Source organism: Periplaneta americana, chromosome 2 (assembly GCF_040183065.1).
Source record: "Periplaneta americana isolate PAMFEO1 chromosome 2, P.americana_PAMFEO1_priV1, whole genome shotgun sequence".
Classification (NCBI taxonomy): domain Eukaryota; kingdom Metazoa; phylum Arthropoda; class Insecta; order Blattodea; family Blattidae; genus Periplaneta; species Periplaneta americana.
The window spans coordinates 22,073,969-22,088,599 of record NC_091118.1 but is presented as its reverse complement, the minus strand read 5'-3'; the positions used below and the strand labels follow the sequence as shown (position 1 = coordinate 22,088,599).

Here is a 14,631-nt window from a genome sequence, read left to right as displayed (position 1 = left end):
TTTTTATATTCTCACAGAAACACTGATAGATGTTGAACACTTAATCATAGCAGAGGCTCACAAACAGGAATTGTACCATTCAGAAAGCACTGCTCAATAGTTTCTAAACTGCTACCATGGAAACCTATAAACATACAAAATATTATGGTCCCATTGCTATACCATAATGAAATTTGACCACGACCCTTATAAAATAGGGTCTTTTTAATATATTTTAATTTTAATATTTAAATAATTTTAGAGATATTGTTTCCGAAATTTTCAAAACTACAAATTTTGAAGAATGGTAAAAAAATTCGACCTTCTATCAGGGATGAACTACATATCAAATTGAAATCTATTAAAAGAACTTTAAAATGAATCCTAGATGTAGGAAATACTGAATGTTTTGTAAACCTTGTACATGGAAAAATCGACATTTTTTATCTTCAAAAATTAATTTTAGAAAAACTGAAAGAAAAAAAAAAACGCTCTCCTATAAGATTTTGTCTGTGTGACTTAGGACTATATCATTCTCACTAGACTTCGTGGAATTACCACGAGAATCATAAGGTTTACTACTCACGCGGTATAGATTGTATGAGACGGGGATGTGCAATGGATGGAGTATGCCTCTGATGTAAACACTGAGCAGTATATTGCGGTTACAATAAAACCTGTATCCTGCATTCAAGAAATATAATGAATGATCTTTGAAGTAGCAAATGTCTAAACATGTAAATACGCAATTATTTTGTAGTGAGATATATTAACTCTTAAAATTTAATGTAATATACTCACATCATCCTTGAATATGTGCATTGCAGTGAAGAGTTACGTACATTCTGAGCGACTGCAAAGTGAACCTCCTCCGATGGTCACTCAAACAGTTTTTATATTGGGAAAATGTACGTTCAACATCACACGATGTAATAGGTGCATATTTGAAGAACGGAAAGCCACTACTTTTTAGTACACCAACTTCAGACAGACAGATAGTACATCATTTATAATACGAAGTTGTGAATAGGCAGAATTTTTAGCAATAATGTTTCTCAAATTACATTTAAATTTTTCTGAAATTAGTGAATTGTTATTTTGGATAACGGTCTGTGATACTTTATCCACTATATTAAGGGCGTCTGAGAGTTGAAGTTTAGACGATTCTAACAGGATGATGCTTTTGGACACGATTTTAAAATTAGAATCAATGAACAGAATATCTTCCAATAGCCGTTCCGAAGGCAATGATTTTACAGCTGCAACAGCGGAACTGTCTGTGCTATCCAATGCATCAATTACCTCCATTATTTTGCCGTAATATTCTGCATAATAATTAACAGCATCCAATCACGTTTTCCAACGGGTCAAGACTGGCTGCGGGGGTAAGGGTATTCCAGGGGCAATTGTTTGGAACAGCAACACTCTCATTGTAGTATGTTTGATTGAATTCTTGTCTGCACTGAATAAATGTTAAGCTTTGACTATTCCAACCACAGTAATGCAAAAACAAGTGCTTACATAGATATACATTAGCTGTAGCTGCTTTATCTATTTGGACCGGTCACATCTCTTAACATGAACTGCTTATACTACGAGACCGGGAGGTTGCTCGCCTCCTCTATACTACCGTACATCGGCAACCTGATTGTATGCTGCGTGTGGCAATTCAACGAAGTCTAATTCTCGCCCTTCAATTGTTTTCTATGATGGAAATATTGTGGCGGGAGGCCGGAATATTCTGGCTGCGTAGGAGAATGGCGCGCGGGAAGGAAGGCACGGGGAGACGAGACTCGAGCTTCAGCGGGTGCTGAAGCACAGCTCGGAGCAAGGGGAAAAAAGGCTACGGGACAGCGCGGCGAAGATAGCAGGGGAAACGTCTGGAAACAGATTGTTGTGGAGGTCCAGAAGTTTCGCGATGCAGAATATTCTAGACGATCATAGTAAATAAATAACACCGTGAGTTGGCGACGGGAGCCAGACAGTAGCGAGAGAGTGAGCCAGCCTTCAGTCAGGCTTGGACAGCGAGCGAGGTGGACCTGAGTTCGAGTTATCTTCGGAAGTCAGTCTTCACGTGAGTCTTCGAGCGAGCAAGGAAGCCAGCGTTCGAGACCGGGGTTCGACGTGCGGAAGACCGCGACTGGGAAGACTGGAATGAACTTGAGTGAGTCTGTAACTGTGGCAGTATCCAGGCGAGTGCGACGTATCCGGAGGCTTGGGTTCGAAGTGTAGTGAACTGTATCTGGAAGGCTTGGGTTCGACGTACAGTGAACTTGAGTGAGTGAGCTAGAAGAACTAGCCAAGGCGAACGAACTGAAACTGAGACCTGACAGTTTTGTTCTGCACATAGTGCTTTGTGAACATTAATTGAAATTAGGAGTACGTCAGGGGCGGCTCGTCCATAAGAGCTGCGGAGCTGCGGCACTCCCTGCTTTGACAGGAAAATAAAAATAATATTCATTTTAATTTTTAGAAGAATTGTTACAGCTTTTATTGGTAAATTGCTTTATATTTCATCTGGCCGGGAATATGTACTATTATCTTTTTGCGCGTCGACTATTGGAATTTGACACTGCATTCAAAGTCGTCCTGGGATCTGCAGGGTGGTCAGCTCATAGAGAGAGTGTCTTGCTTGGTCAGGGGGTAGAGAGGTGAAGGGAAGCAGAGGGAAACTGCCGCTGTTTAAAACCCATATCTTGCTGCATGGCTTGCAGAGCCAGGCCACAAGGGATCTTTCCTCTCCTCCCACACCGCTATTGTAATGCTGCGTCAAGTGGATTCTCTATACCCTTGAAACTTAATGACAAAATTTTTATTTTCTTTTCACATACTTATTGTTGTGGAATCTTATCGATTTAATATAACGAAATTAAATTCTCTTTTGCCTTATTATTACGTATATATCCAGCCTCCAGCAGAACCTGATATTTGCCTTAACTCAAAATGATTGCACGAGTAGAATCCTTTTGATATAGCACGTAAAATACGAAAGAGACTTCTTTTCCAGTTTTAGAAAATTGTTGACCATCAGTATATCTGAGTGTTGCTTTGGTGTGACGTCTTAATACCGTAACTTAACCAGTGCAAATTTTCAAACATGAGTGTGTGTGAATTACAGAATATTAATTTTATTTTTCTCAACTTTCCCTTGCGGAGAAGATTGATGTAATGAAGTGAAATTAAAGGGTCGTCCGTTACCGGACTTAAATCTTACTTAAGCTTCATCCAGCCGAAATAGTACATATATGTAAGGCAGTATAACAATGAAATTTACGCTAAGCATTTGTGGTTACGTGGATGTGAACAAAAAAAATCTGTATTTTGTTTTCCTTGCCTCCTCTTCGGTGGCGATGCTGCATGAACTAGGAGTGGTGTGACAGATTTAGGACATTTGCCCCTAAAAAGCAAAATGCACGAATCTTCGCAGTCTCACCTGAAAAATGTTGTTTCATTGGCTAAGTTACGCAACTCATACTGCTGTGCAATTAAGTGAAACGAACAAAACAAACATTCTCAAGCATAATCAAGAAGTGAAAAAAAATCGTGAAATTATTTAAAAAAAAATATTGATTGTATCAAATTTTGTGGCTAATATGAACTTTCCCTTAGGGGACATGATGAAACACGATTCGAAGAACCCTGATGTGTTTCGTGGGTTGCTACAGTTCGTGAGTAATCTAAACGAGCCTCTCAAAAATCATTTGGAACATGCCACTGTTTAAGGTTATTCTAAGACAATTCAGAATGAACTGGTAGATTGTAAGTTGAGTGTCTGCCGATTTGAAATTCAGACCGAAATCGATGGTATTAGTTTTTCTTAGGGATTAGCAAATGGTCCCACAGACATCTCCCAACTAAGTCAGGAAGATTTGGTTTTTCGATATGTAGCGCATTTATTTTTGTCCTATACTTATTAGTAATGGTACCAAGAAGTGAAATTTGTATGTACCGAAATCTACTGCTGCTCTCCCAATCCACAAATTCACGAGCCGCCACTGGAGTACATTGTTGTTCGCTAATATGTTTTCGCGGGATATCAGCCGAGTTAAGATTTTGGAATGCTCCAAGCTTTCGACTGCTATCTCTGCAGCCATCTTCAGGGAAGTGATGTCCGAACAGAAAGTCGAAAGGTTATATAGATGTGGCTGTCTCAGGTGAAACGGGATTGGTTGGCGGATCGGCCATTCCGGGGCCGGGAATTGTCATCGCTCGTAAGCTCCGCCCCTCCCGGGATTACTGCGTGAAGTTTGGCGGGCGGCGAGCCCTGTTCCGCCGGTTGGAATCGGTTGCCGTCCTCGGTCCGTGATCTTCATGACCTTGATTGTAAGAGGGCCTGAGTTGGTCTAAGGCCGGTGTCCATGCCCGACTGAGCTGGAGTCCACTGTCTCTGTTAAAGTTGTTTTTCTCCAGCTTGATCTCTATGGCCTCCTTGATTGTACGATCCCAGTAGTGGCTTGATTTGTTAATGACCTTGGTGTGGTCAAACAGTATTTTATGCTCCTTTTCTATGCTGTGTTGCGCCACTGCAGATTTTTCCGGGTAATACAGCCTCAGGTTCCTCTTATGTTCTTTGATTCTGTCTTCTACTGTGCGGCCAGTCTGCCCTATGTATACTTCGCCACACTCGCATGGAATCTTGTAAATCCCTGGAGTCCTTAAGCCCTGACTGTCTTTAACCTGACGTAGATGACTCCGGATTTTGCTCTGTGGTTTATGGATGGTTTTGATATTAACCTTCTGGAGGATTCTGCTTATTTTGTGTGACACGCTCCCGCAGAATGGAATGAAAGCTTTCTTTGTCGGTTCTTGCTTGCTGTCTAAGTCTATTGTGTTACATCTCGTGGTAACTTGTTTGAGGGCTTTGCTGATGTCTCTCCGGCTGTAGTTGTTTTGTTGTAGTGTTCTACGAAGATGGTCCATTTCTGCAGGCAAGTTGTTGATATCGGAAATGACTATGGCGCGATGTAGTAGACTAGTCAGGACGGACTTCTTCTGCGAAGGGTGGTGGAGGCTGAGTGCATTCAGGTACAGATCTGTGTGCGTCGGCTTTCTATACACGCCATGTCCGAGAGTACCATCTGCTTTCCTGTGTATGTGGATATCCAGGAACGGCAGTGAGCCCTCTGACTCCACCTCCATGGTGAACTGGATATTCGCGTGGATGCTGTTGAGATGTTGTAGGAACTCTTGTAGCTTGTCTTGTCCGTGCGGCCAGACCACGAAGGTGTCGTCTACGCAGCTATATTATGCCATTAAGGTGACTTGCGAGTGAATCGAGGACCGAGCACAAATGACATAAGGTAGGATTAAAATAGAAAACGATATATTGTCGGAATATTGTATTAGTTAATTATTAGTATAGATTACGTATTGGAGCGAGCCACGGTAATATATAGGCTTACTTAAACTTTATTTGGTCCACATGAAATACTAACGTTACACGTTTCATTTTCTTTTTGTCCACAGAACATAATCATATTTTTACGGGTCGACCTGGTTGGCGAGTTGGTATAGCGCTGGCCTTCTATGCCCAAGGTTGCGGGTTCGATCCCGGGCCAGGTCGATGGCATTTACTGTCTTCGCGCTACGAGTTGGCGCGGGTAGTAGATAGGCGGGACGGGGGAACTTTACGCTACGCTCTGACCTGAAAACTTCGTCCACTTACTTGGCTACAAGGGAACGGAGTCAGACATAAAAGATTCCGCTTCTTCGATGCTGTCGCTATGTCTATCATTATCACATTTTTCAAAATTTCTGGAGTATGATCTGTCCATGATAATCGTCTGTTTATGTTCCAGCCGTGTATATTAATTCGAATCTCTCAACAAAGCCATTAGCCCCACCGCCCCCATCCTGATGGACAACTATGAGTGTTCTGGACACATTTACGGTAGTCAAAACTCCGGTAACATTTTTATCGTGCCAGAACTTGCGAAACGTTAAATTGGTATGCCTATCTATCCGCATTTCGTCCAGATACAAAATCGGTTTTTCCACTTTCCTAAGCTTTCTTATTTGCTGTAGATATCTTCACGTATTCTAATTTACAGTGTTTTCCTCAATTTTTTTTGCTGCACACTTCTTCCACCTGAAATCCTTTTTCTTCAGTATTCGTCTTAATGTTGTCTTTCATTTCAAATCAATTCTCTCTTGTAGCAGGGGTAAAAGCTTGTTACTACTTTTTTTTTAGTTGGTTATTTAACGACACTGTAATAACTATGTACTAGCTTCTTCAGCGTCGATTGAATTGATGATGGCGAGATGGTATTTGGCAAAATGAAACCAAGGATTCGCCATAGATTACCTGACATTCGCCTTCCGCTTGGGAAAACCTCGGAAAAAACTCAACCAGGTAGTCAGCGCAAACGGGAATCGAACTCACTCCCGAGCACAACTGCAGATCAGCAGGCAAACGCGCTACCTCCTGAGCTACGCCGGTGGCCCTCTTTCTTTTTAAAATAAAAATTCTCAATTATATCTTTTTTGTCAATCTCCCGTCGAAGTCATCTACATTTGCGTTTCGGTAGTCTGGACGTTTAAATTTTTTTCTCCTCCAGGTGTCGACAACGCACTTTCTTCTGTGCAGTCTTTCATTTCATTCCTTATACGCTGTATTGTTCTTGTGGATACTTTTCTACCTTTGCTATAGGTTTCGTAAGAGGAATGCAAAGGTACTGTTGTTCTTTTTCTTCATCACAGAATTATTTTGCACTTCTAATAATATTCCTTTCTTCGCTATAGATTGTCAATCCTTGTTTCCTCTTTGTCGACATATTTACAATAAACAAAAAGACTGCTATAAACCTAAATAACAGTATACAATAACATAAATTCTATTAACCGTATTATTATCAACACTATTAACACGAAAAGCAAAGGATAACTAAATCAATACAAGATTTGTGGTATACTGAAAACAATTGTCTTGTTGAAACTAATAAAACACTACAATAAAAACCCCACTATTATTTTCACAAAGTCGCAAAGACTCATAGACACATGTAGTAGATGTTTGTGAAACAGGAATATTGCAGTGAACAGCGCGGTGCGCATGCGCGACTGTTTCCCCTCCGCCCCGTCTAAGTACTTCAGCCGCCTTGTCCTGGCGTGACAACAGTAAGTGTGCTTAAATGCGACAGGCTCATGTCAGTAGATTTACTGGCATGTAAAAGAACTCCTGCGGGACAAAATTCCGGCACATCCGGCGACGCTGATATAACCTCTGCAGTTGCGAGCGTCGTTAAATAAAACATAACATTTATTTTTACGGGTTTTGTCGTAAAGGGGGAGTATTTTCTCTGGACCAAAAATACAGTACATACGGAGTAAATGTTAGTATTTTATCGTTCAGCTCAGTGGAGCTGAATCATTTTACAGAATATCTCGAAATGCCGTTCCTGTGCACATCATTTACTCATATTTGTTTCCTGTGTTTCTTAAAATAAATTTATGTACCATGTTCATTTTCATTTGTTTTTATTTACGAAAAAATTATGTACAGTGAGGCCAACACAAAAAAGTTATCTTCTTACACAATTCACGCGATATTGACATTAGTTTGGTTTGATTTATTGAAGGAAGTATTTAAGACTACTTTAGAAAAATGTTAAACGAATTATCCTTGCACCAAACACGGATGTTCCCTGAACCAAGAGATCCTCTTTTAATTACTTGCATATAATTAAAAAAACATGTTAAAGAATTATCCTTGCACCAAATATGCACTCTCTGGACTAACATGATCATAGTTTAATTACGTAAGTACAATTTCAATTAAGAAACATGTCAAACGATTAAGCCTTGTACCAAAAACGGACATTCCCTGGACAAAATGTTGTATTTTAATTACGTAATTACTTTTGTAGTTTCATCTGGTATTATATGAGGTTATCATGACTGAGATACGTATTGTTGTGGGCCAAAAGTGATTGAACATAGAAATACTCGCACACAGTGGGGTGGAGGTTGGGAGTTTGGATGGCCCACATGCCACATGTCGTGCTAAATATGTTATTTTGCTAATTATCCGTATGGAGTGTTGTGCACTATACATAGAGAACTGTTACCCATAAAGTAGAGGCCTATAACCACAGTCTAGTATATACAGTCACGAAGCTCAATACGTAGTAAATATGCAAACATTAGATAGTTGCTCACCACTAGGATCGCTAATATCGCCTCATTACAGACAATGCGAAATAGAACCGGCACAGTCTATTGTTTATAGCACCCTCAAAACTCAAGCTTCGTGACTGTATATAGTAGACTGTGCTATAACTTTGTCAGTGACCGCAGCGTGTCTCTAGAGTGGTGTGTTATAAGTTAGAGGATTTTTTTTCAATTATTTAAGTAGACTGCGTTCTCTTCTCCCGTGTGGTGTGGAAAACTATCGAAGTTGCACCTTATTCTGTGGTGTAGTTTGGGCATTAATAAATTATGTGTCCCGTTTTGAATGCTTATATAGTGTACTGGACGACACTGCGTGGTTGTGTCCTACTTTACCGAGAATCATGACATACAGCATCCAGGAGCGGTAGTGCGTGTAAGGCTTTGGATTGGATTTGTGCTTCGTTCATTGTAGTGGATAAGTATAACCTGGACATTGATAATTTCGGGTAGTATAGGGCATATCAAAAGTCCGGTAACACTTTCAATATTTTATTACACAAAAACTACAAATGATAGCACTTTCAAACACACGTCAGTTTAAAGCCAAACTCTCAAAGTTATTCAGCCGCTTAATTTTCAGCGACGCAGCGACATTCCATACGGGTGGGAAAATTAACAAGCACAACTGTCGTGTTTGGGGTACACAGAAACCTCACAGAATCATTGAACATGAGCGTGATCCACCAGAGGTGAATGTTTTCTGCGCATTGTCACAACGAAAACTGTACGGACCTTTCTTCTTCATTAAGGCTACTGTGACTGGACATTCATATCTGGACATGTTGGAGCAATGGTTGGTGCCTCAACTTAGACAAGATCTCGATGACGATTTCATCTTTCAGCAAGATGGGGCTCCGCCACATTTCCACAATGCAGTTCGTGCTTACCTGAATGCGGAGATGTCTGATCGTTCCATAGGACGTGCTGGAGTAAGGGACAGATGTTTCATGACATGGCCACCAAGGTCACCCGATATGACTGCATGTGACTTTTTTCTATGGGGGTACTAAAGGACCGTGTGTTTGTACCGCCTTTGCCATGTGATTTAGAGGAACTAAAAACCAGAATTCGAGAAGCTGCCGCCACGGTCACAGAGGATATGTTGAAAAGGGTATGGGAAGAGTTTGATTATCGTTTGGACATCTGCCGAGTCACTCGTGGTTCACACATTGAATCTCTGTAAGGTGTAAAACGAACTTTGAGAGTTTGACTTTAACTGACGTGTGTTTGAAAGTGCTATCAGTAGTAGTTTTTGTGTAATAAAATATTGAAAGTGTTACCGGACTTTTGATATCTGAAAAAGGTTCTGGTAACGTTAGGTAGATATGCCTATTGTTTTTAATATAGTATGTACTTAAAAATGCCAAAACAGAAGTCTCAATTATCCCGAAACACTTCTGACTAAAAACGAAACAAAATTCGAAGATTTAATAAGCGTGAGGAAGAATGGGAAATTCGTTTAGAAACTAACAATGCAACTATTTCAGCGGCTCGACCAAGAGAAACTAGCATATATGCTTTGATCGATTTGTCGATAACAGAGTTCGAACTTATCAGGCTCGAGAAAGAGAAAACAGTGCTGACGTCCTCAGAGAATTAACGAAAAACGAGAGTGTAATGATTTAGTATGCAGTAGCTACCGGTATGTTAGCTTAGCATTCCATTATAATCCAAATATTGATTATACTAATTTTAATTGTGTTCAAATAGGTAAAGTGAATAAATTATGCAAACAATAATGGTGTAATGAGCCAAACGGTTTATGTTGCGCTGTTGGAGAAGTTGTTCAAGAGCTCCCAAAACCAATTAAAAACTTACTTATAGGAGTAAATCCTTTATCAACACACTTTTTAAAATAATATAAGACGTACAACACCTTATTCCAAGTGGAATCGTTTGGTGCAAGGGAAACAGGAGCATACATGAAGTCGATATTATGCCAACATTTAAAGCTCAAACATAGGCTTATCATTTAATTGGAAGTCTTCTTCCAGCTGAGAGTAACAATCCTTAGTTCTTACAAGTATATTTCGTTTTAAACGCTGATCAATTGTCTGTTAGGTCTAATAATGGTACCAAGCTTAAAAGTAGAATTGACTCAACAACTCCAGGAAGTATTGAATAATAATAACACTTACATTCATAGCTATAAATAAATAAAACTTTGAGAATTCACGACCAAACGACTTACAATTCATAATAAGCCATTATTCAGTAATTATCAGGCAACGCATTTTTGTTCCCAAACGTACAGCGGATCGAGTAGTTTCTTTTGGCACATGTACCTATTATGTCACGTCGATGCATAACGTGGATGCATAAGCAGGTTAGTATTGTAAGCAGGTACGCATAGACTAGGAATGATTACAATATAGGCTCTCCAGTGTCAATATTGTATATGTAAAACACCAAGTTACGACTACATTGTGATTTGATTCTAATACAGAGTAAGTTGCATTTTCATTCAGACTTTTGTGTTAATATTATTTTAATTTATCAATCATATAGTTTTATTCACGAAAACTCAAGACTTCAGAATGAATTACAACATATGAGCAGAACTCACATTTAATTTTGTTTATTTATTTATCAATCTATGTTATATTCAGGCTTCGAGACTTCGAACCCGATAGAGCAGTTCAGTGGGAAACCCCCATAACGGCGCACTGAGTATAGTGGTAAAGCGTACAGTGGGTGGGGTAGGCCTACTGTAGAATGAATGCCAACAAATACGCAAAGGAAAACGCTCTGGATTTGAAGGTTCTGACGAATAATTTGGTTTTCATACAAATCTATTTTCAAACTGTGTCTGAAACTATTACACTGTTAGAAAAGTCAGAGCAAGAGATGCCAGAAGCCCTGAAATTAGTTAAGGAAATGATGCAGAGAATTAATGAGACACCAAGTACACCGGTTACTGGCCGTGTAAAATAGAAGTGGAAATCAATTTTGTGTAAAAATAACGGATATGGATCACTGTGTAACATAAACAGTAAATTAATGGACACAGAGTCACCCGAGAATAAAGGACTGTCTGTTAGAGACTGCAATGATGTTAGGTTTTTTTTCGTTTTGCTCCTATCACGTCATGCGACGTAGAGCGCAGCTTTTCACAGTACAAACTGTGTTTGGCAGATAACCGAAAAAGATTTACGTTTGAGACACTGAAAATGTATCTTGTAGTACATTGCAATTCGGTACTGTAACTGCACTTCCTAAAGATGACCAATAGGATAAATGAAGAAATTAAAATTGCTACATGTCTATTTCTACCATTAACACTGTGTCTAATTAAACACAAATGCTTATAAAAGAGAGGAGAATAAATGCTTTTCACATGCTTTTGACATTGTCATTGTGTAATGTGTATTTACTTTCAGAATGTACTTATGTGTATGTTTCCCCATACTACCGTACTCTACTCTAAACAGCAACGTTGTTACCTCAACACTGCTCTAACTTTCACTACCTGCAGCGAGTCAACAACCTATAGTACATGCACAGTAAACTTATTGTATCGGGTCTCAAGTCTCGAAGCCTGGTTATATTGTATTTCATTTTGATCTGTATTTTGTATATATTGTGTAAAATGTAAATATTGTTAATTTGTATATTGATTTTTGTTATTATAATATTGTGTCACTGTAACGTCTTGTGACGTAGGAAGAACATTTTTTTAGCTTAAATAAATTTTTACTGACAGTTATGGTAAAAGAGTCCCGCGCCGTGGCGTTGTGGTTTAGGGCATCCTGCCTAGGACTCATATTACGGAATGCGCGCTGGTTTGAGTCTATCATGGGGGAAGAAATTTCTCATGAAATTTCGGCCAGTGTATGGGACCGGTGCCCACCCAGCATCGTGATGCACTTGGGGAGCTACGATAGGTAGCGAAATCCGGTTGCGAATACCAGCTATAACGACTGGGAGGAACATCGTGCTAACCACGCGATACCTCCATTCTGGTTGGATGATCGTCTACCTCTGCTTCGGCATGTGGGCGTGAGGCCAACAGCCGGCTGGTCGGTCTAGGCCCTTCACGGGCTGTAGCGCCACGGATTATTATTATTATTATTATTATTATTATAATTACACTATTATTATTGTAAAATATATGTTATTTCATGATCTCAGAATATATGTTTTTGTTTACCATAACGGAGCTGATTTTGTTAAATGAATTAATTGTATACAGAGTGTTAATAGAGTATCCAATATTTTAGGAGGTGCTGGTATGCATCAAAACGCGAAAATAATGTCTAATAAATATGGGTCCTACAACACATACTTTCTGAGATCTGAACAGTTGTTTTTTTTTACGATTACGACGCTTTATCAACATCTTAGGTTATTTAGCATTTGAATGAGATGAAGGTGATAATGCTGGTGAAATGAGTCCGGGGTCCAGCACCGATAGTTACCGAGCATTTTCTCATATTGGGCTGAGGGAAAACCCTGGAAAAACCTCAACCAAGTAACTTACCCCGACCGGGAATCTAACCCTGTCCATAATCATACCGTAGTTGACACTCTTGGCATGGAATAATGATACGTCGTAAGGAATACTGAAAACAAAGTCGGGTTGTAGATATGAGTGTGGTTCATTAGAGATGATGATGTGAATTTTCGTAATCAGCATGTGTAGGCTGATGAAAATCCCCATGCAGTTGAAGATACAAGGCATCAGCACCGATTCTCAATCAACGTAGGCCTATGGGAGGGCGTTCTTGGTGATAGATTAATAGGGCCATACGTGCTACCATAGAGACTTTCAGGACTTTCTTATTAACGTATTGCCTGCCAATGTGCCATGTCAGCAGAGACTAAAGATGAGGTTCATGCACGATGGTGCACCATCACATTTTCTCCGCAATGTGCGTGAACACCTGACACTGACATTTCATGACCGCTGGATTGGTCGGGGAAGCCCCATACCTTGGCCTGCTCGTTCCCCAAACCGAAATCCCCATGACTTTTGGTTACGGGGACACATGAAGGAACCAGATCAATTTCAAAGAGTGCGTGATTCCTTACGCCGAAGGGCAGAGGAATGAATTGCCATGAATGGACGTCACATTGAGCACCTCCTATGAACAAGTGTTCAGATCTCAGAAACTATATGTTGTAGGACCCATGTTTATTAGACATTATTTTCTTGTTTTGATGCATACTAGCACCTCCTACAATATTGGATATTTTTTTTTTACACTCTGTATATTGTATTTATAGAGTAGGGGAGAGTCGGTAGCATAGGACATCGGGTAATATCGGGCAGTGAGTTTCTTTCATCTACCACACGATGATAGTACCTGATTGACATGGTTACGTTTCTGTGATGTCGCATAGAGAAACGTAACCATGTCATTCAGGTACTACCATATGGTCACAGTCTATTATATACAGTCGCGAAGCTTGTGGTGTTTTTTTGCAAATCTCGTGATAAAGCGCTCCAAGCGGTTAGCAACTAGAAACAATAGACTGTCCATGGTCGACTTTGGACTGTGTCGTATTTCTATCGAGTGCTAGCTCGTTGCGTATTTCACATTGATGCTTGTGAAATGTTCGTTATTGGCTGTAATGAAAATGTTAATGGCTAAAATATAATAATTGGAATAATAGTATGGGACAAGAAGGAGATGTTTATAGTTCTATAAATAGTAGCAACAGTAAGAGAAAGAGGCCAGAGTTATCCTTTTCCGATTTCCGAAAGATTCAGAAAGGTTCCTGGGTTTCCACAAGAATGCCGTGCAGAAACAAAACTCTTAATTTTGAAGTTCTTTGTGACTGTTAGAATACATTATATCCTTAAATTTCACAATGAAATGTTTCAGTCTAACCGAAAGGACATTAGATACCGGTTAAGGTTCTGCTAAATTTCCAGAGAAATAAAGGTTAGGTCTACTTTTTTTTTCAGAGGATATATTTTTAGTTGTAGCTATTAATTTTGTTATTATTTTTATGTTATTTTACTAAAGATGTAGAAAAATTAAGTTTGTTTTAATGAAATTTATTGATCACATTTTATTTTCAATTCTGGTGGGATTATTATTGCTTAGGCGTACTTTTTTTTTCAAAGGATATGTTTTTAATTATAGCTGTTAATTTTGTTGTTATTTTTATTTGTTGCTTTACTAGAGACGTAGAAAAAGTCTGTTACAATAAAATTTATTGATCACGTTTTATTTCCAATTCTGGTGTGATTATTATTGCTTAACCTCATCCCACTTTGTTAACTACGTAAGCCTACACTACAAGTACCGGTACACGTAAGTTACTCCATTAATTCATATTTCCATTATTATTGTTGTAAAGGAAAATGCAAATTAATATTTATTGGTTTCATAGTTAATTATCGCTATAATCTTGAATGAGTGAAGCTATTATAGTAAATTTCAGTTCGTTTTGCACAAACTAAAATTATATTAACTTATTTCTTGCAGGTATCTTCGAGTTTATGGTGGAATTTAATATACTTCATTAAAATAA

General features: G+C 39.1%; 1 protein-coding gene across 2 annotated transcripts in view; it reads right to left on the bottom strand.

Annotated features, from left to right (window-relative positions):
- Positions 1–13,376: 13,376 nt before the first annotated feature.
- The window catches only part of LOC138716052 (very long chain fatty acid elongase 7-like), a 60,429-nt gene continuing 59,174 nt past the window's right edge, over positions 13,377–14,631 (bottom strand). The window contains exon 8 of one of the 2 annotated variants that reach the window (XM_069848952.1): positions 13,377–14,631. This exon is cut by the window's right edge and continues 1,358 nt beyond it. The gene's annotated coding sequence lies outside the window, so the exon portion shown is untranslated. The other variant, XM_069848951.1, reaches the window with a different exon arrangement.